At 41.7% G+C, this 22,769-nt stretch overlaps 77 pseudogenes; all 77 read right to left on the reverse strand.

Moving 5' to 3' along the window:
- Positions 1-995: 995 nt before the first annotated feature.
- Positions 996-1,114, reverse strand: LOC142680248 (5S ribosomal RNA; annotated as a pseudogene).
- Positions 1,115-2,485: 1,371 nt separating this feature from the next.
- Positions 2,486-2,604, reverse strand: LOC142680990 (5S ribosomal RNA; annotated as a pseudogene).
- Positions 2,605-2,671: 67 nt separating this feature from the next.
- LOC142681046 (5S ribosomal RNA) lies at positions 2,672-2,790 on the reverse strand (annotated as a pseudogene).
- Positions 2,791-2,857: 67 nt separating this feature from the next.
- On the reverse strand, positions 2,858-2,976 carry LOC142681212 (5S ribosomal RNA; annotated as a pseudogene).
- A 67-nt stretch (positions 2,977-3,043) lies between these two features.
- Positions 3,044-3,162, reverse strand: LOC142681394 (5S ribosomal RNA; annotated as a pseudogene).
- Positions 3,163-3,229: 67 nt separating this feature from the next.
- On the reverse strand, positions 3,230-3,348 carry LOC142680279 (5S ribosomal RNA; annotated as a pseudogene).
- Positions 3,349-3,415: 67 nt separating this feature from the next.
- LOC142680138 (5S ribosomal RNA) lies at positions 3,416-3,534 on the reverse strand (annotated as a pseudogene).
- A 67-nt stretch (positions 3,535-3,601) lies between these two features.
- On the reverse strand, positions 3,602-3,720 carry LOC142681247 (5S ribosomal RNA; annotated as a pseudogene).
- A 66-nt stretch (positions 3,721-3,786) lies between these two features.
- Positions 3,787-3,905, reverse strand: LOC142681383 (5S ribosomal RNA; annotated as a pseudogene).
- A 67-nt stretch (positions 3,906-3,972) lies between these two features.
- Positions 3,973-4,091, reverse strand: LOC142681143 (5S ribosomal RNA; annotated as a pseudogene).
- Positions 4,092-4,158: 67 nt separating this feature from the next.
- LOC142680104 (5S ribosomal RNA) lies at positions 4,159-4,277 on the reverse strand (annotated as a pseudogene).
- A 998-nt stretch (positions 4,278-5,275) lies between these two features.
- Positions 5,276-5,394, reverse strand: LOC142680117 (5S ribosomal RNA; annotated as a pseudogene).
- Positions 5,395-5,461: 67 nt separating this feature from the next.
- On the reverse strand, positions 5,462-5,580 carry LOC142681047 (5S ribosomal RNA; annotated as a pseudogene).
- Positions 5,581-5,647: 67 nt separating this feature from the next.
- Positions 5,648-5,766, reverse strand: LOC142681214 (5S ribosomal RNA; annotated as a pseudogene).
- A 67-nt stretch (positions 5,767-5,833) lies between these two features.
- Positions 5,834-5,952, reverse strand: LOC142681395 (5S ribosomal RNA; annotated as a pseudogene).
- Positions 5,953-6,019: 67 nt separating this feature from the next.
- On the reverse strand, positions 6,020-6,138 carry LOC142680280 (5S ribosomal RNA; annotated as a pseudogene).
- Positions 6,139-6,205: 67 nt separating this feature from the next.
- On the reverse strand, positions 6,206-6,324 carry LOC142680139 (5S ribosomal RNA; annotated as a pseudogene).
- A 67-nt stretch (positions 6,325-6,391) lies between these two features.
- LOC142681248 (5S ribosomal RNA) lies at positions 6,392-6,510 on the reverse strand (annotated as a pseudogene).
- A 66-nt stretch (positions 6,511-6,576) lies between these two features.
- On the reverse strand, positions 6,577-6,695 carry LOC142681384 (5S ribosomal RNA; annotated as a pseudogene).
- A 67-nt stretch (positions 6,696-6,762) lies between these two features.
- On the reverse strand, positions 6,763-6,881 carry LOC142681144 (5S ribosomal RNA; annotated as a pseudogene).
- A 67-nt stretch (positions 6,882-6,948) lies between these two features.
- LOC142680129 (5S ribosomal RNA) lies at positions 6,949-7,067 on the reverse strand (annotated as a pseudogene).
- Positions 7,068-7,134: 67 nt separating this feature from the next.
- LOC142680112 (5S ribosomal RNA) lies at positions 7,135-7,253 on the reverse strand (annotated as a pseudogene).
- Positions 7,254-7,320: 67 nt separating this feature from the next.
- Positions 7,321-7,439, reverse strand: LOC142680158 (5S ribosomal RNA; annotated as a pseudogene).
- A 67-nt stretch (positions 7,440-7,506) lies between these two features.
- Positions 7,507-7,625, reverse strand: LOC142680252 (5S ribosomal RNA; annotated as a pseudogene).
- A 67-nt stretch (positions 7,626-7,692) lies between these two features.
- On the reverse strand, positions 7,693-7,811 carry LOC142680141 (5S ribosomal RNA; annotated as a pseudogene).
- A 67-nt stretch (positions 7,812-7,878) lies between these two features.
- Positions 7,879-7,997, reverse strand: LOC142681348 (5S ribosomal RNA; annotated as a pseudogene).
- Positions 7,998-8,064: 67 nt separating this feature from the next.
- On the reverse strand, positions 8,065-8,183 carry LOC142680156 (5S ribosomal RNA; annotated as a pseudogene).
- Positions 8,184-8,250: 67 nt separating this feature from the next.
- LOC142680346 (5S ribosomal RNA) lies at positions 8,251-8,369 on the reverse strand (annotated as a pseudogene).
- A 67-nt stretch (positions 8,370-8,436) lies between these two features.
- Positions 8,437-8,555, reverse strand: LOC142681389 (5S ribosomal RNA; annotated as a pseudogene).
- Positions 8,556-8,622: 67 nt separating this feature from the next.
- Positions 8,623-8,741, reverse strand: LOC142681172 (5S ribosomal RNA; annotated as a pseudogene).
- Positions 8,742-8,808: 67 nt separating this feature from the next.
- Positions 8,809-8,927, reverse strand: LOC142681302 (5S ribosomal RNA; annotated as a pseudogene).
- Positions 8,928-8,994: 67 nt separating this feature from the next.
- LOC142680134 (5S ribosomal RNA) lies at positions 8,995-9,113 on the reverse strand (annotated as a pseudogene).
- A 67-nt stretch (positions 9,114-9,180) lies between these two features.
- LOC142680272 (5S ribosomal RNA) lies at positions 9,181-9,299 on the reverse strand (annotated as a pseudogene).
- Positions 9,300-9,366: 67 nt separating this feature from the next.
- On the reverse strand, positions 9,367-9,485 carry LOC142680153 (5S ribosomal RNA; annotated as a pseudogene).
- Positions 9,486-9,552: 67 nt separating this feature from the next.
- On the reverse strand, positions 9,553-9,671 carry LOC142680110 (5S ribosomal RNA; annotated as a pseudogene).
- A 67-nt stretch (positions 9,672-9,738) lies between these two features.
- LOC142681303 (5S ribosomal RNA) lies at positions 9,739-9,857 on the reverse strand (annotated as a pseudogene).
- A 67-nt stretch (positions 9,858-9,924) lies between these two features.
- LOC142681460 (5S ribosomal RNA) lies at positions 9,925-10,043 on the reverse strand (annotated as a pseudogene).
- Positions 10,044-10,110: 67 nt separating this feature from the next.
- On the reverse strand, positions 10,111-10,229 carry LOC142680273 (5S ribosomal RNA; annotated as a pseudogene).
- Positions 10,230-10,296: 67 nt separating this feature from the next.
- On the reverse strand, positions 10,297-10,415 carry LOC142681465 (5S ribosomal RNA; annotated as a pseudogene).
- Positions 10,416-10,482: 67 nt separating this feature from the next.
- LOC142681208 (5S ribosomal RNA) lies at positions 10,483-10,601 on the reverse strand (annotated as a pseudogene).
- A 253-nt stretch (positions 10,602-10,854) lies between these two features.
- Positions 10,855-10,973, reverse strand: LOC142681173 (5S ribosomal RNA; annotated as a pseudogene).
- Positions 10,974-11,040: 67 nt separating this feature from the next.
- LOC142681242 (5S ribosomal RNA) lies at positions 11,041-11,159 on the reverse strand (annotated as a pseudogene).
- Positions 11,160-11,226: 67 nt separating this feature from the next.
- On the reverse strand, positions 11,227-11,345 carry LOC142680165 (5S ribosomal RNA; annotated as a pseudogene).
- Positions 11,346-11,598: 253 nt separating this feature from the next.
- Positions 11,599-11,717, reverse strand: LOC142681120 (5S ribosomal RNA; annotated as a pseudogene).
- Positions 11,718-11,784: 67 nt separating this feature from the next.
- Positions 11,785-11,903, reverse strand: LOC142681376 (5S ribosomal RNA; annotated as a pseudogene).
- A 67-nt stretch (positions 11,904-11,970) lies between these two features.
- LOC142681249 (5S ribosomal RNA) lies at positions 11,971-12,089 on the reverse strand (annotated as a pseudogene).
- A 66-nt stretch (positions 12,090-12,155) lies between these two features.
- LOC142681385 (5S ribosomal RNA) lies at positions 12,156-12,274 on the reverse strand (annotated as a pseudogene).
- Positions 12,275-12,341: 67 nt separating this feature from the next.
- On the reverse strand, positions 12,342-12,460 carry LOC142680178 (5S ribosomal RNA; annotated as a pseudogene).
- Positions 12,461-12,527: 67 nt separating this feature from the next.
- On the reverse strand, positions 12,528-12,646 carry LOC142680190 (5S ribosomal RNA; annotated as a pseudogene).
- A 67-nt stretch (positions 12,647-12,713) lies between these two features.
- On the reverse strand, positions 12,714-12,832 carry LOC142681347 (5S ribosomal RNA; annotated as a pseudogene).
- Positions 12,833-12,899: 67 nt separating this feature from the next.
- Positions 12,900-13,018, reverse strand: LOC142681218 (5S ribosomal RNA; annotated as a pseudogene).
- Positions 13,019-13,085: 67 nt separating this feature from the next.
- LOC142680253 (5S ribosomal RNA) lies at positions 13,086-13,204 on the reverse strand (annotated as a pseudogene).
- A 67-nt stretch (positions 13,205-13,271) lies between these two features.
- On the reverse strand, positions 13,272-13,390 carry LOC142681133 (5S ribosomal RNA; annotated as a pseudogene).
- A 67-nt stretch (positions 13,391-13,457) lies between these two features.
- LOC142681349 (5S ribosomal RNA) lies at positions 13,458-13,576 on the reverse strand (annotated as a pseudogene).
- Positions 13,577-13,643: 67 nt separating this feature from the next.
- LOC142680081 (5S ribosomal RNA) lies at positions 13,644-13,762 on the reverse strand (annotated as a pseudogene).
- Positions 13,763-13,829: 67 nt separating this feature from the next.
- LOC142681391 (5S ribosomal RNA) lies at positions 13,830-13,948 on the reverse strand (annotated as a pseudogene).
- A 67-nt stretch (positions 13,949-14,015) lies between these two features.
- LOC142681166 (5S ribosomal RNA) lies at positions 14,016-14,134 on the reverse strand (annotated as a pseudogene).
- A 67-nt stretch (positions 14,135-14,201) lies between these two features.
- LOC142681304 (5S ribosomal RNA) lies at positions 14,202-14,320 on the reverse strand (annotated as a pseudogene).
- A 67-nt stretch (positions 14,321-14,387) lies between these two features.
- On the reverse strand, positions 14,388-14,506 carry LOC142681285 (5S ribosomal RNA; annotated as a pseudogene).
- A 67-nt stretch (positions 14,507-14,573) lies between these two features.
- On the reverse strand, positions 14,574-14,692 carry LOC142680274 (5S ribosomal RNA; annotated as a pseudogene).
- Positions 14,693-14,759: 67 nt separating this feature from the next.
- Positions 14,760-14,878, reverse strand: LOC142681291 (5S ribosomal RNA; annotated as a pseudogene).
- Positions 14,879-14,945: 67 nt separating this feature from the next.
- LOC142680202 (5S ribosomal RNA) lies at positions 14,946-15,064 on the reverse strand (annotated as a pseudogene).
- Positions 15,065-15,131: 67 nt separating this feature from the next.
- Positions 15,132-15,250, reverse strand: LOC142680233 (5S ribosomal RNA; annotated as a pseudogene).
- Positions 15,251-15,317: 67 nt separating this feature from the next.
- Positions 15,318-15,436, reverse strand: LOC142681305 (5S ribosomal RNA; annotated as a pseudogene).
- Positions 15,437-15,503: 67 nt separating this feature from the next.
- LOC142681286 (5S ribosomal RNA) lies at positions 15,504-15,622 on the reverse strand (annotated as a pseudogene).
- Positions 15,623-15,875: 253 nt separating this feature from the next.
- On the reverse strand, positions 15,876-15,994 carry LOC142680055 (5S ribosomal RNA; annotated as a pseudogene).
- A 67-nt stretch (positions 15,995-16,061) lies between these two features.
- LOC142680214 (5S ribosomal RNA) lies at positions 16,062-16,180 on the reverse strand (annotated as a pseudogene).
- Positions 16,181-16,247: 67 nt separating this feature from the next.
- Positions 16,248-16,366, reverse strand: LOC142680355 (5S ribosomal RNA; annotated as a pseudogene).
- Positions 16,367-16,619: 253 nt separating this feature from the next.
- On the reverse strand, positions 16,620-16,738 carry LOC142681174 (5S ribosomal RNA; annotated as a pseudogene).
- A 67-nt stretch (positions 16,739-16,805) lies between these two features.
- Positions 16,806-16,924, reverse strand: LOC142680226 (5S ribosomal RNA; annotated as a pseudogene).
- Positions 16,925-17,177: 253 nt separating this feature from the next.
- Positions 17,178-17,296, reverse strand: LOC142681189 (5S ribosomal RNA; annotated as a pseudogene).
- A 67-nt stretch (positions 17,297-17,363) lies between these two features.
- Positions 17,364-17,482, reverse strand: LOC142680194 (5S ribosomal RNA; annotated as a pseudogene).
- Positions 17,483-17,549: 67 nt separating this feature from the next.
- Positions 17,550-17,668, reverse strand: LOC142681292 (5S ribosomal RNA; annotated as a pseudogene).
- A 67-nt stretch (positions 17,669-17,735) lies between these two features.
- On the reverse strand, positions 17,736-17,854 carry LOC142681413 (5S ribosomal RNA; annotated as a pseudogene).
- A 67-nt stretch (positions 17,855-17,921) lies between these two features.
- On the reverse strand, positions 17,922-18,040 carry LOC142680085 (5S ribosomal RNA; annotated as a pseudogene).
- A 67-nt stretch (positions 18,041-18,107) lies between these two features.
- LOC142681332 (5S ribosomal RNA) lies at positions 18,108-18,226 on the reverse strand (annotated as a pseudogene).
- A 67-nt stretch (positions 18,227-18,293) lies between these two features.
- LOC142681442 (5S ribosomal RNA) lies at positions 18,294-18,412 on the reverse strand (annotated as a pseudogene).
- Between the last annotated feature and the right edge of the window lie 4,357 nt (positions 18,413-22,769).

The raw sequence follows: 22,769 nt of genomic DNA on the forward strand, positions 1-22,769 counted from the left end.
ACATACAAGCAAACATACATACATGAAAACATACATACATGCAAACATACATGCACATATACACATACATGCACATATACACATACAAACATGACAACATACATACAAGAAAACATATACATACATACATACATACATACATACCAACATACATAACAACATACATACAAAAATAAACTCACCTAAGACGTTCCCACGAAGAGCTGAACGGTCCCGTCACTTTTCTTCTCCCATTCACAATAACAGAGCGGTGGGCGCAGATGAAGTAATCACGTGGGCCTGATATGATTACGTCATCTGCGCCACAACGCATTGTTACTATGAATGCGAGCGGCGCGAAGAAGAAGGAAGATGGCAAGTGACGGGACCGTTCAGAGCGCCGTTAGAACGTCTTAGGTGATTATTATTTTATTTTATATATTTTTAGTTGTTCGCCGGGTGCTGATGCAGCACCGATGCGGCGGGTACAAAAATGTAGTGACAGGGTGGGGGAGGGAAAAGTGGCTTGCCGAAACGGGGTGAATGTAGTGTAGTGTAGTGTAGTGTACAGTACATTCACGGTAAGTTCGTCTCAATCGGGCTTACCATGCCCGCTTGAGACGAACATTCTCCCGATGTTGCTAGAACTACAGTATCTAGCAACATCGGGAGCGCGCACACTGCAGAGCGGAGCGGCTTGATTGACATCGAGCCGCTCACGCCCCTTTTTAGAAAAGATAACCAGCACTTGCTGAGTTATCAAGTGTAAAAAAAAGGCACTTAGGAAATGAATTTTAAATTTTTTTTAACACCAAATGTTTTAAAATTCATTTCCTGCTTAGAATGTATAAAAAAAAAAATTTGAGTCAACTTGGGACAACCCCTTTAAGCTGTGTAACTTCTGCGATCTGACGAGAGCAGGGACATTCAGCTCAGAATGGCCATTGACATTAAATGCTTTAATCCATAGTCCTTTTTAATCGATTGTGAAACAAAATCTAAACGACATAATAAATAGTTAACCGCACCACGGATTCCCAGACAGTCTCCCACACTGGTACTAGCTAGGCCTTAAGCTGTGTAACTTCTGCGATCTGACGAGAGCAGGCAAATTCAGCTTAGAATGGCCATTGACGTTAAATGCTTTAATCCATAGTCCTATTTAATCTATTGTGAAACAAAATCTAAACGACATAATAAAAAGTCAACCGCACCACGGATTCCCAGACAGTCTCTCACACTCGTACTAGCGAGGCCTTTAAGTGTTATATATCTGCGATTTGACGAGAAAAGGCACATTTCAGCTAAGAATGGCCATTAACTTTTAAAGCTTTGGTTTATTATTATTTTTAATCGATTGTGAAACAAATTCTAAACGACATAATGAAATGTCAACCGCACCATGGATTCCCAGACTATCTCCCACACTGGTACTAGCGAGGCCTTAAGCTGTGTAACTACTGCGATCTGACGAGAGCAGGCACATTCAGCTTAGAATGGCCATTGCCAATAAATGCTTTAATCCATAGTCCATTTTAATCGATTGTGAAACAAATCTAAACGACATAATAAAAGGCAACAGCACCACGGATTCCCAGACAGTCTCCCACACTGGTAATAGCGAGGCCTTAAGCTGTGGAACTTCTGCGATGTGACGAGAGCTGGCACATTCAGCTTAGAATTGCCATTGACGTTAAATGTTTTAATCCATAGTCCTATTTAATCTATTGTGAAACAAAATCTAAACTACATAATAAAAAGGCAACCGCACCACGGATTCCCAGACAGTCTCCCACACTGGTACTAGCGAAGACTTAAGCTGTGCAACTTCTGCGATCTGACAAGAGCAGGGACATTCAGCTCAGAATGGCCATTGCCATTAAATGCTTTAATCCATAGTCCTTTTTAATCGATTGTGAAACAAAATCTAAACGACATAATAAAAAGTCAACCGCACCACGGATTCCCAGACAGTCTCCCACACTGGTACTAGCGAGGTGTTAAAGTGTTATTCATCTGCGATTTGACGAGAAAAGGCACATTTCAGCTAAGAATGGCCATTAACTTTTAAAGCTTTAGTTTATTATTATTTTTAATCGATTGTGAAACAAATTCTAAACGACATAATAAAAAGTCAACCGCACCACGGATTCCCAGACAGTCTCTCACACTCGTACTAGCGAGGTGTTAAAGTGTTATTCATCTGCGATTTGACGAGAAAAGGCACATTTCAGCTAAGAATGGCCATCAACTTTTAAAGCTTTAGTCTATTTTTATTTTTAAACGATTGTGAAACAAATTCTAAACGACATAATAAAAAGTCAACAACACCACGGATTCCCAGAAAGTCTCCCACACTGGTACTAGTGAGGTGTTAAAGTGTTATTCATCTGCGATTTGACGAGAAAAGGCACATTTCAGCTAAGAATGGCCATTAGCTTTTAAAGCTTTAGTTTATGATTATTTTTAATCGATTGTGAAACAAAATCTAAACGACATAATAAAAAGTCAACCGCACCACGGATTCCCAGACAGTCTCCCACAATGGTACTAGCGAGGCCTTAAGCTGTGTAACTTCTGCGATCTGACGAGAGCAGGCACATTCAGCTTAGAATGGCCATTGACATTAAATGCTTTAATCCATAGTCCTTTTTAATCGATTGTGAAACAAAATCTAAACGACATAATAAAAAGTCAACCGCACCACGGATTCCCAGACAGTCTCCCACACTGGTACTAGCGAGGCCTTAAGCTGTGTAACTTCTGCGATCTGACGAGAGCAGGGACATTCAGCTTAGAATGGCCATTGACATTAAATGCTTTAATCCATAGTCCTTTTTAATCGATTGTGAAACAAAATCTAAACGACATAATAAAAAGTCAACCGCACCACGGATTCCCAGACAGTCTCCCACACTGGTACGAGCGAGGCCTTAAGCTGTGTAACTTCTGCGATCTGACGAGAGCAGGCACATTCAGCTTAGAATGGCCATTGACATTAAATGCTTTAATCCATAGTCCTATTTAATCTATTGTGAAACAAAATCTAAACGACATAATAAAAAGTCAACCCCACCACGGATTCCCAGACAGTCTCCCACACTGGTACTAGCGAGGCCTTAAGCTGTGTAACTTCTGCGATCTGACGAGAGCAGGCACATTCAGCTTAGAATGGCCATTGACATTAAATGCTTTAATCCATAGTCCTTTTTAATCGATTGTGAAACAAAATCTAAACGACATAATAAAAATTCAACCGCACCACGGATTCCCAGACAGTCTCCCACACTGGTACTAGCGAGGCGTTAAGCTGTGTAACTTCTGCGATCTGACGAGAGCAGGCACATTCAGCTTAGAATGGCCATTGACTTTAAATGCTTTAATCCATAGTCCTATTTAATCTATTGTGAAACAAAATCTAAACGACATAATAAAAAGTCAACCGCACCACGGATTCCCAGACAGTCTCCCACACTGGTACTAGCGAGGCGTTAAGCTGTGTAACTTCTGCGATCTAACGAGAGCAGGCACATTCAGCTTAGAATGGCCATTGACATTAAATGCTTTAATTCATAGTCCTTTTTAATCGATTGTGAAACAAAATCTAAACGACATAATAAAAAGTCAACCGCACCACGGATTCCCAGACAGTCTCCCACACTGGTACTAGCGAGGCCTTAAGCTGTGTAACTTCTGCGATCTGACGAGAGCAGGGACTTTCAGTTTAGAATGGCCATTGACATTAAAGGCTTTAATCCATAGTCCTTTTTAATCGATTGTGAAACAAAATCTAAACGACATAATAAAATTCAACCACACCACGGATTCCCAGACAGTCTCCCACACTGGTACTAGCGAGGCCTTAAGCTGTGTAACTTCTGCGTTCTGACGAGAGCAGGCACATTCAGCTTAGAATGGCTATTGACGTTAAATGCTTTAATCCATAGTCCTATTTAATCTATTGTGAAACATAATCTAAACGACATAATAAGAAGTCAACCGCACCACGGATTCCCAGACAGTCTCCCACACTGGTACTAGCGAGGCCTTAAGCTGTGTAACTTCTGCGATCTGACGAGAGCAGGCACATTCAGCTTAGAATTGCCATTGACATTAAATGCTTTAATCCATAGTCCTTTTTAATCTATTGTGAAACAAAATCTAAACGACATAATAAAAAGTCAACCGCACCACGGATTCCCAGACAGTCTCCCACACTGGTACTAGCGAGGCCTTAAGCTGTGTAACTTCTGCGATCTGACGAGAGCAGGCACATTCAGCTTAGAATGGCCATTGACATTAAATGCTTTAATCCATAGTCCATTTTAATCGATTGTGAAACAAATCTAAACGACATAATAAAAGGCAACAGCACCACGGATTCCCAGACAGTCTCCCACACTGGTAATAGCGAGGCCTTAAGCTGTGGAACTTCTGCGATGTGACGAGAGCTGGCACATTCAGCTTAGAATTGCCATTGACGTTAAATGCTTTAATCCATAGTCCTATTTAATCTATTGTGAAACAAAATCTAAACTACATAATAAAAAGGCAACCGCACCACGGATTCCCAGACAGTCTCCCACACTGGTACTAGCGAAGACTTAAGCTGTGCAACTTCTGCGATCTGACAAGAGCAGGGACATTCAGCTCAGAATGGCCATTGCCATTAAATGCTTTAATCCATAGTCCTTTTTAATCGATTGTGAAACAAAATCTAAACGACATAATAAAAAGTCAACCGCACCACGGATTCCCAGACAGTCTCCCACACTGGTACTAGCGAGGTGTTAAAGTGTTATTCATCTGCGATTTGACGAGAAAAGGCACATTTCAGCTAAGAATGGCCATTAACTTTTAAAGCTTTAGTTTATTATTATTTTTAATCGATTGTGAAACAAATTCTAAACGACATAATAAAAAGTCAACCGCACCACGGATTCCCAGACAGTCTCTCACACTCGTACTAGCGAGGTGTTAAAGTGTTATTCATCTGCGATTTGACGAGAAAAGGCACATTTCAGCTAAGAATGGCCATCAACTTTTAAAGCTTTAGTCTATTTTTATTTTTAAACGATTGTGAAACAAATTCTAAACGACATAATAAAAAGTCAACAACACCACGGATTCCCAGAAAGTCTCCCACACTGGTACTAGTGAGGTGTTAAAGTGTTATTCATCTGCGATTTGACGAGAAAAGGCACATTTCAGCTAAGAATGGCCATTAGCTTTTAAAGCTTTAGTTTATGATTATTTTTAATCGATTGTGAAACAAAATCTAAACGACATAATAAAAAGTCAACCGCACCACGGATTCCCAGACAGTCTCCCACACTGGTACTAGCGAGGCCTTAAGCTGTGTAACTTCTGCGATCTGACGAGAGCAGGCACATTCAGCTTAGAATGGCCATTGACATTAAATGCTTTAATCCATAGTCCTTTTTAATCGATTGTGAAACAAAATCTAAACGACATAATAAAAAGTCAACCGCACCACGGATTCCCAGACAGTCTCCCACACTGGTACTAGCGAGGCCTTAAGCTGTGTAACTTCTGCGATCTGACGAGAGCAGGGACATTCAGCTTAGAATGGCCATTGACATTAAATGCTTTAATCCATAGTCCTTTTTAATCGATTGTGAAACAAAATCTAAACGACATAATAAAAAGTCAACCGCACCACGGATTCCCAGACAGTCTCCCACACTGGTACGAGCGAGGCCTTAAGCTGTGTAACTTCTGCGATCTGACGAGAGCAGGCACATTCAGCTTAGAATGGCCATTGACATTAAATGCTTTAATCCATAGTCCTATTTAATCTATTGTGAAACAAAATCTAAACGACATAATAAAAAGTCAACCCCACCACGGATTCCCAGACAGTCTCCCACACTGGTACTAGCGAGGCCTTAAGCTGTGTAACTTCTGCGATCTGACGAGAGCAGGCACATTCAGCTTAGAATGGCCATTGACATTAAATGCTTTAATCCATAGTCCTTTTTAATCGATTGTGAAACAAAATCTAAACGACATAATAAAAATTCAACCGCACCACGGATTCCCAGACAGTCTCCCACACTGGTACTAGCGAGGCGTTAAGCTGTGTAACTTCTGCGATCTGACGAGAGCAGGCACATTCAGCTTAGAATGGCCATTGACTTTAAATGCTTTAATCCATAGTCCTATTTAATCTATTGTGAAACAAAATCTAAACGACATAATAAAAAGTCAACCGCACCACGGATTCCCAGACAGTCTCCCACACTGGTACTAGCGAGGCGTTAAGCTGTGTAACTTCTGCGATCTAACGAGAGCAGGCACATTCAGCTTAGAATGGCCATTGACATTAAATGCTTTAATTCATAGTCCTTTTTAATCGATTGTGAAACAAAATCTAAACGACATAATAAAAAGTCAACCGCACCACGGATTCCCAGACAGTCTCCCACACTGGTACTAGCGAGGCCTTAAGCTGTGTAACTTCTGCGATCTGACGAGAGCAGGGACTTTCAGTTTAGAATGGCCATTGACATTAAAGGCTTTAATCCATAGTCCTTTTTAATCGATTGTGAAACAAAATCTAAACGACATAATAAAATTCAACCACACCACGGATTCCCAGACAGTCTCCCACACTGGTACTAGCGAGGCCTTAAGCTGTGTAACTTCTGCGTTCTGACGAGAGCAGGCACATTCAGCTTAGAATGGCTATTGACGTTAAATGCTTTAATCCATAGTCCTATTTAATCTATTGTGAAACATAATCTAAACGACATAATAAGAAGTCAACCGCACCACGGATTCCCAGACAGTCTCCCACACTGGTACTAGCGAGGCCTTAAGCTGTGTAACTTCTGCGATCTGACGAGAGCAGGCACATTCAGCTTAGAATTGCCATTGACATTAAATGCTTTAATCCATAGTCCTTTTTAATCTATTGTGAAACAAAATCTAAACGACATAATAAAAAGTCAACCGCACCACGGATTCCCAGACAGTCTCCCACACTGGTACTAGCGAGGCCTTAAGCTGTGTAACTTCTGCGATCTGACGAGAGCAGGCACATTCAGCTTAGAATGGCCATTGACATTAAATGCTTTAATCCATAGTCCTTTTTAATCGATTGTGAAACAAAATCTAAACGACATAATAAAATGGCAACCGCACCACGGATTCCCAGACAGTCTCCCACACTGGTACTAGAGAGGCCTTAAGCTGTGTAACTTCTGCGATCTGACGAGAGCAGGGACATTCAGCTTAGAATGGCCATTGACATTAAATGCTTTAATCCATAGTCCTTTTTAATCGATTGTGAAACAAAATCTAAACGACATAATAAAAATTCAACCGCACCACGGATTCCCAGACAGTCTCCCACACTGGTACTAGCGAGGACTTAAGCTGTGTAACTTCTGCGATCTGACGAGAGCAGGCACATTCAGCTTAGAATGGCCATTGACGTTAAATGTTTTAATCCATAGTCCTATTTAATCTATTGTGAAACAAAATCTAAACGAAATAATAAAAAGTCAACCGCACCACGGATTCCCAGACAATCTCCCACACTGGTACTAGCGAGGCGTTAAGCTGTTTAACTTCTGCGATCTAACGAGAGCATGCACATTCAGCTTAGAATGGCCATTGACATTAAATGCTTTAATCCATAGTCCTTTTTAATCGATTGTGAAACAAAATCTAAACGACATAATAAAAAGTCAACCGCACCACGGATTCCCAGACAGTCTCCCACACTGGTACTAGCGAGGCCTTAAGCTGTGTAACTTCTGCGATCTGACGAGAGCAGGCACATTCAGCTTAGAATGGCCATTGACATTAAAAGCCTTAATCCATAGTCCTATTTAATCTATTGTGAAACAAAATCTAAACAACATAATAAAAAGTCAACCGCACCACGGATTCCCAGACAGTCTTCCACACTGGTACTAGCGAGGCCTTAAGCTATGTAACTTCTGCGTTCTGACGAGAGCAGGCACATTCAGCTTAGAATGGCCATTGACATTAAATGCTTTAATCCATAGTCCTTTTTAATCAATTGTGAAACAAAATCTAAACGACATAATAAAAAGTTAACCGCACCACGGATTCCCAGACAGTCTCCCACACTGGTACTAGCGAGGCCTTAAGCGGTGTAACTTCTGCGATCTGACGAGAGCAGGCACATTCAGCTTAGAATGGCCATTGACATTAAATGCTTTAATCCATAGTCCTTTTTAATCGATTGTGAAACAAAATCTAAACGACATAATAAAAATTCAACCGCTCCACGGATTCCCAGACAGTCTCCCACACTGGTAATAGCGAGGCCTTAAGCTGTGTAACTTCTGCGATCTGACGAGAGCAGGCACATTCAGCTTAGAATGGCCATTGACGTTAAATGCTTTAATCCATAGTCCTATTTAATCTATTGTGAAACAAAATCTAAACGACATAATAAAAAGTCAACCGCACCACGGATTCCCAGACAGTCACCCACACTGGTACTAGCGAGGCGTTAAGCTGTGTAACTTCTGCGATCTAACGAGAGCAGGCACATTCAGCTTAGAATGGCCGTTGACATTAAATGCTTTAATCCATAGTCTTTTTTAATCGATTGTGAAACAAAATCTAAACGACATAATAAAAAGTCAACCGCACCACGGATTCCCAGACAGTCTCCCACACTGGTACTAGCGAGGCCTTAAGCTGTGTAACTTCTGCGATCTGATGAGAGCAGGCACATTCAGCTTAGAATGGCCATTGACATTAAAAGCCTTAATCCATAGTCCTATTTAGTCTATTGTGAAACAAAATCTAAACAACATAATAAAAAGTCAACCGCACCACGCATTCCCAGACAGTCTCCCACACTGGTACCAGCGAGGCCTTAAGCTGTGTAACTTCTGCGATCTGACGAGAGCAGGGACTTTCAGCTTAGAATGGCCATTGACATTAAATGCTTTAATCCATAGTCCTTTTTAATCGATTGTGAAACAAAATCTAAACGACATAATAAAAACTCAACCGCACCACAGATTCCCAGACAGTCTCCCACACTGGTACTAGCGAGGCCTTAAGCTGTGTAACTTCTGCGTTCGGACGAGAGCAGACACATTCAGCTTAGAATGGCCATTGACGTTAAATGCTTTAATCCATAGTCCTATTTAATCTATTGTGAAACAAAATCTAAACGACATAATAAAAAGGCAACCGCACCACGGATTCCCAGACAGTCTCCCACACTGGTACTAGCGAGGCGTTAAGCTGTGTAACTTCTGCGATCTAACGAGAGCAGGCACATTCAGCTTAGAATGGCCATTGACTTTAAATGCTTTAATCCATAGTCCTTTTTAATCGATTGTGAAACAAAATCTAAACGACATAATAAAAAGTCAACCGCACCACGGATTCCCAGACAGTCTCCCACACTGGTACTAGCGAGGCCTTAAGCTGTGTAACTTCTGCGATCTGACGAGAGCAGGCACATTCAGCTTAGAATGGCCATTGACATTAAATGCTTTAATCCATAGTCCTTTTTAATCGATTGTGAAACAAAATCTAAACGACATAATAAAAAGTCAACAGCACCACGGATTCCCAGACAGTCTCCCACACTGGTACTAGCGAGGCCTTAAGCTGTGTAACTTCTGCGATCTGACGAGAGCAGGGACATTCAGCTTAGAATGGCCATTGACATTAAAAGCCTTAATCCATAGTCCTATTTAGTCTATTGTGAAACAAAATCTAAACAACATAATAAAAAGTCAACCGCACCACGCATTCCCAGACAGTCTCCCACACTGGTACCAGCGAGGCCTTAAGCTGTGTAACTTCTGCGATCTGACGAGAGCAGGGACTTTCAGCTTAGAATGGCCATTGACATTAAATGCTTTAATCCATAGTCCTTTTTAATCGATTGTGAAACAAAATCTAAACGACATAATAAAAACACAACCGCACCACAGATTCCCAGACAGTCTCCCACACTGGTACTAGCGAGGCCTTAAGCTGTGTAACTTCTGCGTTCGGACGAGAGCAGGCACATTCAGCTTAGAATGGCCATTGACGTTAAATGCTTTAATCCATAGTCCTATTTAATCTATTGTGAAACAAAATCTAAACGACATAATAAAAAGGCAACCGCACCACGGATTCCCAGACAGTCTCCCACACTGGTACTAGCGAGGCGTTAAGCTGTGTAACTTCTGCGATCTAACGAGAGCAGGCACATTCAGCTTAGAATGGCCATTGACTTTAAATGCTTTAATCCATAGTCCTTTTTAATCGATTGTGAAACAAAATCTAAACGACATAATAAAAAGTCAACCGCACCACGGATTCCCAGACAGTCTCCCACACTGGTACTAGCGAGGCCTTAAGCTGTATAACTTCTGCGATCTGACGAGAGCAGGCACATTCAGCTTAGAATGGCCATTGACGTTAAATGCTTTAATCCATAGTCCTTTTTAATCGATTGTGAAACAAAATCTAAACGACATAATAAAAAGTCAACCGCACCACGGATTCCCAGACAGTCTCCTACACTGGTACTAGCGAGGCCTTAAGCTGTGTAACTTCTGCGATCTGACGAGAGCAGGCACATTCAGCTTAGAATGGCCATTGACATTAAATGCTTTAATCCATAGTCCTTTTTAATCAATTGTGAAACAAAATCTAAACGACATAATAAAAATTCAACCGCACAACGGATTCCGAGACAGTCTCGCACACTGGTACTAGCGAGGCCTTAAGCTGGGTAACTTCTGCGATCTGACGAGAGCAGGCACATTCAGCTTAGAATGGCCATTGACGTTAAATGATTTAATCCATAGTCCTATTTAATCTATTGTGAAACAAAATCTAAACAACATAATAAAAAGTCAACCGCACCACGGATTCCCAGACAGTCTCCCACACTGGTACTAGCGAGGCCTTAAGCTGTGTAACTTCTGCGATCTGACGAGAGCAGGCACATTCAGCTTAGAATGGCCATTGATGTTAAATGTTTTAATCCATAGTCCTATTTAATCTATTGTGAAACAAAATCTAAACGAAATAATAAAAAGTCAACCGCACCACGGATTCCCAGACAGTCTCCCACACTGGTACTAGCTAGGCCTTAAGCTGTGTAACTTCTGCGATCTGACGAGAGCAGGCACATTCAGCTTAGAATGGCCATTGACATTAAAAGCCTTAATCCATAGTCCTATTTAATCTAATGTGAAACAAAATCTAAACAACATAATAAAAAGTCAACCGCACCACGGATTCCCAGACAGTCTCCCACACTGGTACTAGCGAGGCCTTAAGCTGTGTAACTTCTGCGATCTGACGAGAGCAGGCACATTCAGCTTAGAATGGCCATTGACGTTAAATGCTTTAATCCATAGTCCTATTTAATCTATTGTGAAACAAAATCTAAACGACATAATAAAAAGTCAACCGCACCACGGATTCCCAGACAGTCACCCACACTGGTACTAGCGAGGCGTTAAGCTGTGTAACTTCTGCGATCTAACGAAAGAAGGCACATTCAGCTTAGAATGGCCATTGACACTAAACGCTTTAATCCATAGTCCTTTTTAATCGATTGTGAAACAAAATCTAAACGACATAATAAAAAGTCAACCGCACCACGGATTCCCAGACAGTCTCCTACACTGGTACTAGCGAGGCCTTAAGCTGTGTAACTTCTGCGATCTGACGAGTGCAGGCACATTCAGCTTAGAATGGCCATTGACATTAAAAGCCTTAATCCATAGTCCTATTTAATCTATTGTGAAACAAAATCTAAACAACATAATAAAAAGTCAACCGCACCACGCATTCCCAGACAGTCTCCCACACTGGTACCAGCGAGGCCTTAAGCTGTGTAACTTCTGCGATCTGACGAGAGCAGGGACATTCAGCTTAGAATGGCCATTGACATTAAAGGCTTTAATCCATAGTCCTTTTTAATCGATTGTGAAACAAAATCTAAACAACATAATAAAAAGTCAACCGCACCACGGATTCCCAGACAGTCTCCCACACTGGTACTAGCGAGGCCTTAAGCTGTGTAACTTCTGCGATCTGACGAGAGCAGGGACTTTCAGTTTAGAATGGCCATTGACATTAAAGGCTTTAATCCATAGTCCTTTTTAATCGATTGTGAAACAAAATCTAAACGACATAATAAAATTCAACCACACCACGGATTCCCAGACAGTCTCCCACACTGGTACTAGCGAGGCCTTAAGCTGTGTAACTTCTGCGTTCTGACGAGAGCAGGCACATTCAGCTTAGAATGGCTATTGACGTTAAATGCTTTAATCCATAGTCCTATTTAATCTATTGTGAAACATAATCTAAACGACATAATAAGAAGTCAACCGCACCACGGATTCCCAGACAGTCTCCCACACTGGTACTAGCGAGGCCTTAAGCTGTGTAACTTCTGCGATCTGACGAGAGCAGGCACATTCAGCTTAGAATGGCCATTGACATTAAATGCTTTAATCCATAGTCCTTTTTAATCTATTGTGAAACAAAATCTAAACGACATAATAAAAAGTCAACCGCACCACGGATTCCCAGACAGTCTCCCACACTGGTACTAGCGAGGCCTTAAGCTGTGTAACTTCTGCGATCTGACGAGAGCAGGCACATTCAGCTTAGAATGGCCATTGACATTAAATGCTTTAATCCATAGTCCTTTTTAATCGATTGTGAAACAAAATCTAAACGACATAATAAAATGTCAACCGCACCACGGATTCCCAGACAGTCTCCCACACTGGTACTAGAGAGGCCTTAAGCTGTGTAACTTCTGCGATCTGACGAGAGCAGGGACATTCAGCTTAGAATGGCCATTGACATTAAATGCTTTAATCCATAGTCCTTTTTAATCGATTGTGAAACAAAATCTAAACGACATAATAAAAATTCAACCGCACCACGGATTCCCAGACAGTCTCCCACACTGGTACTAGCGAGGCCTTAAGCTGTGTAACTTCTGCGATCTGACGAGAGCAGGCACATTCAGCTTAGAATGGCCATTGATGTTAAATGTTTTAATCCATAGTCCTATTTAATCTATTGTGAAACAAAATCTAAACGAAATAATAAAAAGTCAACCGCACCACGGATTCCCAGACAATCTCCCACACTGGTACTAGCGAGGCGTTAAGCTGTTTAACTTCTGCGATCTAACGAGAGCATGCACATTCAGCTTAGAATGGCCATTGACATTAAATGCTTTAATCCATAGTCCTTTTTAATCGATTGTGAAACAAAATCTAAACGACATAATAAAAAGTCAACCACACCACGGATTCCCAGACAGTCTCCCACACTGGTACTAGCGAGGCCTTAAGCTGTGTAACTTCTGCGATCTGACGAGAGCAGGCACATTCAGCTTAGAATGGCCATTGACATTAAAAGCCTTAATCCATAGTCCTATTTAATCTATTGTGAAACAAAATCTAAACAACATAATAAAAAGTCAACCGCACCACGGATTCCCAGACAGTCTTCCACACTGGTACTAGCGAGGCCTTAAGCTATGTAACTTCTGCGTTCTGACGAGAGCAGGCACATTCAGCTTAGAATGGCCATTGACATTAAATGCTTTAATCCATAGTCCTTTTTAATCAATTGTGAAACAAAATCTAAACGACATAATAAAAATTCAACCGCTCCACGGATTCCCAGACAGTCTCCCACACTGGTACTAGCGAGGCCTTAAGCTGTGTAACTTCTGCGATCTGACGAGAGCAGGCACATTCAGCTTAGAATGGCCATTGACGTTAAATGCTTTAATCCATAGTCCTATTTAATCTATTGTGAAACAAAATCTAAACGACATAATAAAAAGTCAACCGCACCACGGATTCCCAGACAGTCACCCACACTGGTACTAGCGAGGCGTTAAGCTGTGTAACTTCTGCGATCTAACGAGAGCAGGCACATTCAGCTTAGAATGGCCGTTGACATTAAATGCTTTAATCCATAGTCTTTTTTAATCGATTGTGAAACAAAATCTAAACGACATAATAAAAAGTCAACCGCACCACGGATTCCCAGACAGTCTCCCACACTGGTACTAGCGAGGCCTTAAGCTGTGTAACTTCTGCGATCTGATGAGGGCAGGCACATTCAGCTTAGAATGGCCATTGACATTAAAAGCCTTAATCCATAGTCCTATTTAGTCTATTGTGAAACAAAATCTAAACAACATAATAAAAAGTCAACCGCACCACGCATTCCCAGACAGTCTCCCACACTGGTACCAGCGAGGCCTTAAGCTGTGTAACTTCTGCGATCTGACGAGAGCAGGGACTTTCAGCTTAGAATGGCCATTGACATTAAATGCTTTAATCCATAGTCCTTTTTAATCGATTGTGAAACAAAATCTAAACGACATAATAAAAACTCAACCGCACCACAGATTCCCAGACAGTCTCCCACACTGGTACTAGCGAGGCCTTAAGCTGTGTAACTTCTGCGTTCGGACGAGAGCAGGCACATTCAGCTTAGAATGGCCATTGACGTTAAATGCTTTAATCCATAGTCCTATTTAATCTATTGTGAAACAAAATCTAAACGACATAATAAAAAGGCAACCGCACCACGGATTCCCAGACAGTCTCCCACACTGGTACTAGCGAGGCGTTAAGCTGTGTAACTTCTGCGATCTAACGAGAGCAGGCACATTCAGCTTAGAATGGCCATTGACTTTAAATGCTTTAATCCATAGTCCTTTTTAATCGATTGTGAAACAAAATCTAAACGACATAATAAAAAGTCAACCGCACCACGGATTCGCAGACAGTCTCCCACACTGGTACTAGCGAGGCCTTAAGCTGTATAACTTCTGCGATCTGACGAGAGCAGGCACATTCAGCTTAGAATGGCCATTGACGTTAAATGCTTTAATCCATAGTCCTTTTTAATCGATTGTGAAACAAAATCTAAACGACATAATAGAAAGTCAACCGCACCACGGATTCCCAGACAGTCTCCCACACTGGTACTAGCGAGGCCTTAAGCTGTGTAACTTCTGCGATCTGACGAGAGCAGGCACATTCAGCTTAGAATGGCCATTGACATTAAATGCTTTAATCCATAGTCCTTTTTAATCGATTGTGAAACAAAATCTAAACGACATAATAAAAAGTCAACAGCACCACGGATTCCCAGACAGTCTCCCACACTGGTACTAGCGAGGCCTTAAGCTGTGTAACTTCTGCGATCTGACGAGAGCAGGGACATTCAGCTTAGAATGGCCATTGACATTAAAAGCCTTAATCCATAGTCCTATTTAGTCTATTGTGAAACAAAATCTAAACAACATAATAAAAAGTCAACCGCACCACGCATTCCCAGACAGTCTCCCACACTGGTACCAGCGAGGCCTTAAGCTGTGTAACTTCTGCGATCTGACGAGAGCAGGGACTTTCAGCTTAGAATGGCCATTGACATTAAATGCTTTAATCCATAGTCCTTTTTAATCGATTGTGAAACAAAATCTAAACGACATAATAAAAACTCAACCGCACCACAGATTCCCAGACAGTCTCCCACACTGGTACTAGCGAGGCCTTAAGCTGTGTAACTTCTGCGTTCGGACGAGAGCAGGCACATTCAGCTTAGAATGGCCATTGACGTTAAATGCTTTAATCCATAGTCCTATTTAATCTATTGTGAAACAAAATCTAAACGACATAATAAAAAGGCAACCGCACCACGGATTCCCAGACAGTCTCCAACACTGGTACTAGCGAGGCGTTAAGCTGTGTAACTTCTGCGATCTAACGAGAGCAGGCACATTCAGCTTAGAATGGCCATTGACTTTAAATGCTTTAATCCATAGTCCTTTTTAATCGATTGTGAAACAAAATCTAAACGACATAATAAAAAGTCAACCGCACCACGGATTCCCAGACAGTCTCCCACACTGGTACTAGCGAGGCCTTAAGCTGTATAACTTCTGCGATCTGACGAGAGCAGGCACATTCAGCTTAGAATGGCCATTGACGTTAAATGCTTTAATCCATAGTCCTTTTTAATCGATTGTGAAACAAAATCTAAACTACATAATAAAAAGTCAACCGCACCACGGATTCCCAGACAGTCTCCCACACTGGTACTAGCGAGGCCTTAAGCTGTGTAACTTCTGCGATCTGACGAGAGCAGGCACATTCAGCTTAGAATGGCCATTGACATTAAATGCTTTAATCCATAGTCCTTTTTAATCGATTGTGAAACAAAATCTAAACGACATAATAAAAAGTCAACAGCACCACGGATTCCCAGACAGTCTCCCACACTGGTACTAGCGAGGCCTTAAGCTGTGTAACTTCTGCGATCTGACGAGAGCAGGGACATTCAGCTTAGAATGGCCATTGACATTAAATGCTTTAATCCATAGTCCTTTTTAATCGATTGTGAAACAAAATCTAAACGACATAATAAAAATTCAACCGCACAACGGATTCCGAGACAGTCTCGCACACTGGTACTAGCGAGGCCTTAAGCTGGGTAACTTCTGCGATCTGACGAGAGCAGGCACATTCAGCTTAGAATGGCCATTGACGTTAAATGATTTAATCCATAGTCCTATTTAATCTATTGTGAAACAAAATCTAAACAACATAATAAAAAGTCAACCGCACCACGGATTCCCAGACAGTCTCCCACACTGGTACTAGCGAGGCCTTAAGCTGTGTAACTTCTGCGATCTGACGAGAGCAGGCACATTCAGCTTAGAATGGCCATTGATGTTAAATGTTTTAATCCATAGTCCTATTTAATCTATTGTGAAACAAAATCTAAACGAAATAATAAAAAGTCAACCGCACCACGGATTCCCAGACAGTCTCCCACACTGGTACTAGCGAGGCCTTAAGCTGTGTAACTTCTGCGATCTGACGAGAGCAGGCACATTCAGCTTAGAATGGCCATTGACATTAAATGCTTTAATCCATAGTCCTATTTAATCTATTGTGAAACAAAATCTAAACGACATAATAAAAAGTCAACCGCACTACGGATTCCCAGACAGTCACCCACACTGGTACTAGCGAGGAGTTAAGCTGTGTAACTTCTGCGATCTAACGAGAGAAGGCACATTCAGCTTAGAATGGCCATTGACACTAAACGCTTTAATCCATAGTCCTTTTTAATCGATTGTGAAACAAAATCTAAACGACATAATAAAAAGTCAACCGCACCACGGATTCCCAGACAGTCTCCCACACTGGTACTAGCGAGGCCTTAAGCTGTGTAACTTCTGCGATCTGACGAGTGCAGGCACATTCAGCTTAGAATGGCCATTGACATTAAAAGCCTTAATCCATAGTCCTATTTAATCTATTGTGAAACAAAATCTAAACAACATAATAAAAAGTCAACCACACCACGCATTCCCAGACAGTCTCCCACACTGGTACCAGCGAGGCCTTAAGCCGTGTAACTTCTGCGATCTGACGAGAGCAGGGACATTCAGCTTAGAATGGCCATTGACATTAAAGGCTTTAATCCATAGTCCTTTTTAATCGATTGTGAAACAAAATCTAAACGACATAATAAAAACTCAACCGCACCACGGATTCCCAGACAGTCTCCCACACTGGTACTAGCGAGGCCTTAAGCTGTGTAACTTCTGCGATCTGACGAGAGCAGGCACATTCAGCTTAGAATGGCCATTGACATTAAACGCCTTAATCCATAGTCCTATTTAATCTATTGTGAAACAAAATCTAAACAACATAATAAAAAGTCAACCGCACCACGGATTCCCAGACAGTCTCCCACACTGGTACTAGCGAGGACTTAAGCTATGTAACTTCTGCGTTCTGACGAGAGCAGGCACATTCAGCTTAGAATGGCCATTGACGTTAAATGCTTTAATCCATAGTCCTTTTTAATCGATTGTGAAACAAAATCTAAACGACATAATAAAAAGTCAACCGCACCACGGATTCCCAGACAGTCTCCCACACTGGTACTAGCGAGGTCTTAAGCTGTGTAACTTCTGCGATCTGACGAGAGCAGGCACATTCAGCTTAGAATGGACATTGACATTAAATGCTTTAATCCATAGTCCTTTTTAATCGATTGTGAAACAAAATCTAAACGACATAATAAAAATTCAACAGCACCACGGATTCCCAGACAGTCTCCCACACTGGTACTAGCGAGGGCTTAAGCTGTGTAACTTCTGCGTTCTGACGAGAGCAGGGACATTCAGCTTAGAATGGCCATTGACATTAAATGCTTTAATCCATAGTCCTTTTTAATCGATTGTGAAACAAAATCTAAACGACATAATAAAAAGTCAACCGCACCACGGATTCCCAGACAGTCTCCCACACTAGTACTAGCGAGGCCTTAAGCTGTGTAACTTCTGCGATCTGACGATAGCAGGCACATTCAGCTTAGAATGGCCATTGACATTAAATCCCCTTAACGCTCCATGACCTACTATTAGGTCATGCTAACTGTAGCGTTCGCGCTCAGTGACCTAATAGTAGGTCATGGAGTAAACACGGCGCCGTTCGCGCGGGGCGCGTTCATGAGCTGTGATAGCTGCTGTTTCCGACAGCAGACTATCACTGCTCAATGTGCCGGGACCGATCGCGGAGCTCCCCCGCCGATTAACCCCTCAGAAGCCGCGTTCAATAGCGATCGCGGCTTCTTAGGGGTTAATCCGCCATCGCCGGCCTGCTACACGATAGCGGCCGGCGATGGTGACTATGGCAACCGGACACCAAACAATGGCGTCTGGCTATGCCATAGACGGAAGCCTAGTGGGTCCTGACAACGTCAGGACCCACTATGCTTGCTGTCAGTGAGTAGCTGACAGTTCTAATACACTGCACTACGCATGTAGTGCAGTGTATTAGAATAGCGATCAGGGCCTCCTGCCCTCAAGTCCCCTAGTGGGACAAAGTAATAAAGTAAAAAAAAAGTTAAAAAAAGATGTGTAAAAATAAGAAAATAAAAGTTTTAAAAGTAATAAAAGTAAAAGTCCCACTTTTTCCCTTATCACTCCTTTATTATTAATAAAAATATATAAACAAACAAATAAACTATACATAATTGGTATCGCCGCGTCCGTAACGGCCTGAACTACAAAATTATTTTGTTATTTATCCCGCACGGTGAATGCCGTAAAAAAAAATATTAATAAACCGTACCACAATCACAATTGTTTGGTCACTTCACCTCCCAAAAAATGGAATAAAAAGAGATCAAAAAGTCGCATGTACCGAAAAATGGTATTGATTGAAACTACAGTTCGTTACGCAAAAAATAAGTCCTCGCACGGCTTTATTGATTGAAAAATAAAAACGTTATGGCTCTTAGAATAAGGTAACACAAAAAGTGAATGATTGTTTACAAAACGTATTTTATTGTGCAAACGCCATAAGACATAAAAAAAAACTATAAACATCTGGTATCGACGTGATCGTATCGCCCCGCAGAATAAAGTGAATATGTCATTTATAGCGCATGGTGCACGCTGTAAAAAAAAAAGTATACAAAAACAATAGTAGAATTGCTGTTTATTAGTCACCACGCCACCTAAAAATGGAATAAAAACTGATCAAAAAGCCGCATGCACCCCAAGAAAACTACAATGGATTCCTCAAGGGGTCTAGTTTCCAAATTGGGGTCACTTTTGGGGGGTTTCCAATGTTTTGGCACCACAAGACCTCTTCAAACCGGACATGGTGCCTAATAAAAAAGAGGGCTCAAAATCCGCTAGGTGCTCCTTTGCTTCGGAGGCCGGTGCTTCAGTCCATTACCGCCCGAGGGCCACATGTGGGATATTTCTCTAAACTGCAGAATCTGGGCAATACGTATTAAGTTGCGTTTCTCTGATAAATCCTTTTGTGTTATAAAAAAAATGGTATAAAAAGAGTAAATTTCACCTCTACTTTGCTCTAAATTTCTGTGAAACACCTAAAGGGTTCATAAACTTTCTAAATGCTGTTGTGAATACTTTGAGGGGTCTAGTTTCTAAAATGGGGTGTTTGATAGGGGTTTCTAATATATGGGCCCCTCAAAGCAACTTCAGAAATGAACTGGAACCTAAAAAAATAAATAAATGAGGCAATACTTCGCTTCTTACATTATACTGATAATGAGCCGTGCCCACCCCGAGATTACCCCAGTTTTGACCGTTTGTATAAACGGAGACCCCTATTAGACCGTTTCAGTGCCCGGTTTTCCCAAGCATACACCCCCGAGAATTGTTTTTCTATTGATGAGTCCCTGGTACATTTTAAAGGGAAGGTTCAATTCCGCCAGTACCTGCCAAGTAAGAGGGCAAGGTATGGCGTGAAGATGTATAAGCTGTGCGAGAGTGCATCAGGGTATACCTACAAATTTAGGATATATGAAGGAAAGGCCACCCCCAAACCAGACTGCATCCTGGACTACAATAGGTACATGGGAGGGATGGACTTGTCAAATCAAGTCCTGAAGCCCTACAGCGCCATGCGGTGTGGTATAAGAAGCTGGCCGGGCACATCATACAGATGGCTTTGTACAATGCGTACGTGCTACGTCGATGTGCAGGCCAGAGGGGAACTTTCCTGGAATTTCAAGATCTAATCTTTAGGGACCAGGAAGGGGTGGCACCCAGTACTTCTGGAAGCGGGGCCACACGCAGCATCGTACCAGGGCAACACTTTCCAGGAGAAGTTCCCCAAACCGGTGGAAAGGGAAAGAGTCAAAAGAGGTGCAGAGTCTGCTATAAGAGGGGGATAAGGAAGAACACAATATACCAATGTGACACGTGTCCCGAAAAACCAGGGCTCTGTATAAAAGATTGTTTTAAAATGTATCATACATCCCTTGATTTTTAATTTACCCTGATGCACTCCGCACAGCTTACCCCCCTCATCTTTCCCTTCTGAGCCCTGCCGTATGCCCAGGCAGCTGATAACAGCCACATGTAGGGTATTGCCGTACCCAGGAGAACCCACATTACAATTTAAGGGGTGTATATCTCCGGTGGCGCATGCTGGGCACAATATATTGGACACTGAAATGGCATATATATATATTAAATTGCAAATCTCACTCTGCACCATCTGCTGCGCATTATCTTTTACACAGTACCTGTGGGGTCAAAATGCTCACTACACCTCTAGATGAATGTCTTAAGGGGTGTAGTTTTTAAAATGGGGTCACTTCTCGGGGGTTTCAACTGTACTGGTACCTCAGGGGCTTCTGCATACATGACTTAGCACCAGAAAAGCTCCAGTAGGCCAAATGGTGGTCCTTTTCTTCTGAGCCCTCCCATGGGCCCAAACAGCAGTTTATCACCACAAATGGGGTATTGCCGCACTAAGGACAAATTGGGCAACAAAATGGGGTATGTTGTTCCTTGTGAAAATAAGAAATTTTGATCAAAAATGACATCTTATTGGAAAAAATATCATTTTTTTCATTTCACAGCCCAATTCAAATAGGTGCTGTGAAAAAACTGTGCGGTCAAAATGATAACAAAAACCATAAATGAATTCCTTGAGGGGTGTAGTTTCCAAAATGGGGTCACTTCTGGTGGGTTTCCATTGTTTTGATACCTCTGGGCCTCTGCAAATGCGACATGGCACCCGAAAACCAATCCAGCAAAATCTGGACTCCAACAAACACATAGCGCTCCTTTCCTTCTGAGCCCTCCCATGGGCCCAAACGGCAGTTTATCACCACAAATGGGGTATTGCCGCACTAAGGACAAATTGGGCAACAAAATGGGGTATGTTGTTCCCTGTGAAAATAAGAAATTTTGATCAAAAATGACATCTTATTGGAAAAAATATCATTTTTTTCATTTCACAGCCCAATTCAAATAGGTGCTGTGAAAAAACTGTGCGGTCAAAATGATAACAAAAACCATAAATGAATTCCTTGAGGGGTGTAGTTTCCAAAATGGGGTCACTTCTGGTGGGTTTCCATTGTTTTGATACCTCTGGGCCTCTGCAAATGCGACATGGCACCCGAAAACCAATCCAGCAAAATCTGGACTCCAACAAACACATAGCGCTCCTTTCCTTCTGAGCCCTCCCATGGGCCCAAACGGCAGTTTATCACCACAAATGGGGTATTGCCGCACTAAGGACAAATTGGGCAACAAAATGGGGTATGTTGTTCCCTGTGAAAATAAGAAATTTTGATCAAAAATGACATCTTATTGGAAAAAATATCATTTTTTTCATTTCACAGCCCAATTCAAATAGGTGCTGTGAAAAGACTGTGCGGTCAAAATGATAACAAAAAACATAAATGAATTCCTTGAGGGGTGTAATTTCCAAAATGGGGTCACTTCTGGTGGGTTTCCATTGTTTTGATACCTCAACACCTCTTCAAACCTGGCATGCTGCCTAAAATATATTCTAATAAAAAAGAGGCCTCAAAATGCACTAGGTGCTTCTTTGCTTCTAGGGCTTGTGTTTTAGTCCACGAGCGCAGTAGACACACATGTGGGACATTTCTAAAAACTGCAGAATCTGGACAATACATATTTTGTAGTATTTCTCTGGTAAAACCTTCTCTGTTACTAAAAAAAAATTGAATAAAATTGAAATTCAGCAGAAAAAATGAAATTTGCAAATTTCATTTCCACTTTGCTTTAATTCCTGTGAAATGCCTGAAGGGTTAAAAAACTTTCTATATGCTGTTTTGAATACTTTGAGGGGTCTAGTTTTTAAAATGGGGTGTTTTATGGGGGTTTCTAATACATAGGCCCCTCAAATCCACTTCAGAACTGAACTGGCACCTTCAAAAAAAGGCTTTTG

This window comes from Rhinoderma darwinii (assembly GCF_050947455.1).
Source record: "Rhinoderma darwinii isolate aRhiDar2 chromosome 2 unlocalized genomic scaffold, aRhiDar2.hap1 SUPER_2_unloc_56, whole genome shotgun sequence".
NCBI lineage: Eukaryota > Metazoa > Chordata > Amphibia > Anura > Rhinodermatidae > Rhinoderma > Rhinoderma darwinii.